Genomic DNA, 4,033 nt, shown 5'->3' with positions numbered 1-4,033 from the left:
TTGACCGAATACCTTCTTCTTTGTTTGACCCATCTTTTTCCTTTCTTTCAGCATTGATTGCATTCCAAGCTACCTTTGCCTTGTTTTTTGAGTTCGTTATAGTGGTGTCAATTGCTCTTGCTTTCGCTTCTCTTATTGTTTTTCTATATTTCTTTTTTAACATTTTATAGTTTTCAGCTTCGCCCATCCGTCTCACGTCCTGAAGCTTCCTTCGCTGTTCTAGTATTTCACTGGTAATCCACTGTGTTTGATCTTGCTGCCTTTCTTGTCTCTTTACTTTGGGAAATGCTACATTAAAATGGTACTTAATTGTTGAAATAAATGCATCATATTTTTCATTTACGCTCTGGGCCTGTAGGGTTTCATTCCAGGTTTCCTTACTTAACATTGTTCTAAAGATGTTGATATTTTGTTCACTGATGATCCTAATTTCTTTGGTTGTTTGTTTTGGTTCTGAGACTGTGTCATTACTTCTGCAAAAGCTGATTAGTTGTCCATGATGATCAGATATTTCTGTCTGAACTACATGTGACTCATAGTTACACATATTAGTAATTATGTTGTCAATAATTGTCTCACTTTGTGAAGTCACTCTTGTTGGTGCAGTTATTGTCACTTTCATGTTATGCTGTATTAACAATTCTTCAAAATCCTGTCTTATTTTTGTGTCTTTTCCCATGTCAATGTTGAAGTCTCCACATATAATAAGATATCTCTTCATATTCATTCTCAATAAGCTAGCAATTTTTTTCAGAAAGATGCTAATATTGCCACATGGTGACCTGTACTCATTAAACACTCTAAAATCCTCTGCCACTATACCAGTAACTTCAAAGTATTTTTCTGTAGCTATGGGCAATGTAGCAACTTCACTGTTTACATTCTTTGACAGAGTACCTGTTTTAATATATATACAAACGCCACCAGCCTTATATTTAAATCTGCAGAAGTAACTAGCTAGTTTGTAATCCTTTATTGCCACATTATGTATTTTACATTCAGTTAGTCCATGTTCACTTATGCATAATATGTCTGGTCTTACTACACTCAGGAGTACTTCTGCTTCTAATTTTTTGTTACCAAAGTAGTGAATATTTTGATGAAGTACTTTTATGTAATTTTTCTTTTGTTGGTTTACATGTTGTCAGCTGTATTCTGGGGCAAATTCTTTAGTATCGTCTTTTTTTGTATGGTGCTTATATTTTTCTTTTCCAGCTGGAGTGTATGATTTTTCACCCCCTTCAGGCCATATTAGTTTCCCTTGCATCTAATGATTTTGCAGACATCTGCAAACATTCTGCTGAACGTTACAGACCCCAGTCTATTTAAATGCAAGCCATCCTTCGCTAGTGAGTTTTCACATAGGAATTTGTTTGGGTCTATAAAAATTGCCCCAAGATGATCACATTGTTCTTTAAGAGCACAGTTTATTTTGGCGATATATTTTTCACTCACCGACCTTCTGTTTATGATTCCGCTAAGTATTAGACGAGATCCTGCATACATATTTCTTGCAGAACGAATCATGTTTCTTGTTTCGCTTGCCATTTCTTCCTCACTGCTGCTCCTTAACGAATTCGTTCCAACATGTATAAACACCCCATTATAGTTATGTCTGGTTTCGGAATCTGGTTCTGTAGTATCTTGTCTTGCATTTACCATATTTTTAAAATGTTTAACGAGTTGATGCGTTCTAATACCAGGTCGTACGTCGATCTTGCAATTGGGGACAGCGATATTCTTCAGCAGCGAATCGCCAAATATTAAAAAGTCATTTTCCTTTTGTTGCGTATCTGTCGCCTTGTTTTTCCTTTTGCTGTATGTCACCACCTTCCATTTATATTTATCTTCCGGTTTTTGGCTTACTGAGTTTACCGAGACATCAACGGGAACACTTGAAATGTTGTTTTTAAAGTACGATCGGTCACTCGTATTTTCGCGATCTTGTTGCTTTTCCGTTTGATGGCTTTTACACACACAGGACTTCTTTTCTTGTATTAATGTATCGTTTTCTTTCTTGATGGTCGAAAGTTCGGTTTTTAATGACCCAATGTCACTTTGTAGTAATTTTATAATTTCGTTTTTTGTATCAACTGCACTTACAAGATCGGCCGTTTCGTCACGTAAACAACCGTGACATGTCCACGGAAAATCATCACTGACAAACTTTAGATTTACATTCGCGCACTTTTCGTGTAACCAGAAGTTGCATTTGATACACAGAATACCCTTCATCACACGCTTTTTACATTCTCTACACGAAGAACTGTTCATTTTTTGCCTTTTTAGCAAGAGAGAAGCGTCACTACACTTTCCTATCGGCGCCATCTTGCCTGACTGCTGTCAAACGATTGGCAGCTGCTGCAAAGAACTCCCAAGAGTTGGGTACCTTTGATACCAGTACCTGAGGTACCCCAAGTACTACTCTCTCCCGTGGATCCTGTCTCTTCTGGAAAAAGTGCAGGATTTGTCATTACTCGTCCACTTAACTGTGAGTTGTGTGTCAAAGGTAGATCTAGACGTCCTGTACAGAGTGGGCAGCGAGCAAGGAGGACTCAGAGTGTTGTACTGATCCCCCAGACCAACGAGTTTGAGGTACTGTCTTTCACTTAAACTGAGCCACTTGGATTCACTTCACCTGTTTTGGAGAAATGTGTTTTGTCTGGTGTCAGGAGGAGGTAAATGCAAAAGGGTAGGGGTTTGTTAATCGAGGCAGTTGAAATGTAAGCCGAGTGATGGTAGCCCTTAGGGAAATAGCAGTGAGGGACAGGAAAGGACACCAGGTGCACTCAGTGTGTGTGCCTGGGGCATTATTCAACATGTTGAAGAGGCTACTCCAGCAGCCATTGAGGAAACAGGGCACAACCAACTGGAGATTATGGTGCACATTGGAACAAATGATGCCTGTCTTCTGAGCTCTGCGGTCATCCTTGGTTCATTCCAGCGACTGACACAGGAGGCCAACCTTGTGCATGGAGTTTCAATGAAGCTCACAATTTGCCCCCAGAACTGATGGTGGCCCTTTGTTTCTGAGTCACGTGGTAGGTCTGCACCAGAGACTTCAAAGTGTCAGTGACAAGCTATGCTGCGTCTTCCTGGACTTGCGCCATAGGGTTGAGCACTGTAAGGTCCCCCTAAATGGGTCAGGTACGGGGGTGCACACAAGGATGTTTTACATTAGGTGCCTTTCCATCCAATCCAAATAACGATAGCTGTAGGAAAACCCAAAGTATCAGTGTAAGATTGAAAGAAATGCCTCCCACAGGGGAGGATATTAAAATCCTAAAGGTAAACTGCCAAAGCATTCGGAACAAAGTGCGAGGGTTTGAGGCACTCATGAAAAGTTGTGAAGCTCACATAATACTAGGTACTGAAAGCTGGTTGAAACCTGAAATTGATAGCAGTGAGATTTTTCGAGAAAATTTAAGTGTATATTGAAAGTATAGCCATATGGGAAATTGCGGTGGTGTATTTGTCAAGGCAGACAAGAAACTCAAATCCACTGAGATAGAAATTGAAGCTGCATGTGAGATTATTTGGGCAAGACTCAGTATCAGGAGTGGGCATAGAATTGTAACTGGATCCTTCTATCACCCAGACTCATCTCGTGTTGTAACTGAAAGCTGTATGTAAGTTCCCCGATCATACTGTAATCATCAGTGGAGACTTTAATCATCCAACAATCAATTGGGAAAATTAAAGTTTTGTTAGTGGTTAGTGATAAGACATCCTGTGAAACATTATTAAATGTCTTTCCTAAAACCTATGTAAAACACATAGTTAGTAATCCCACTAATAATGAACATATATTGGATATAATGGCAACAATTAGACGTCTCTTCTTTGACGATGTCCACATCGAAACTGGTATCAGTATCCACGTCACAGTTGTGGTAACAATGATTATCACAGTACAAAGGACAACTAAAACAAGTAGAGATGGATATGTTCAGTAGACTAGATAAAAAATCAGTTGTGTCATATATCAATGAGGAACTTGGAATTTTTAGCACAGGCCAGGAACATGTAGAGG

This window comes from Schistocerca nitens, chromosome 1, assembly GCF_023898315.1.
Source record: "Schistocerca nitens isolate TAMUIC-IGC-003100 chromosome 1, iqSchNite1.1, whole genome shotgun sequence".
NCBI classification, from domain to species: Eukaryota; Metazoa; Arthropoda; class Insecta; order Orthoptera; family Acrididae; genus Schistocerca; species Schistocerca nitens.
This window is presented reverse-complemented; position numbering follows the sequence as displayed.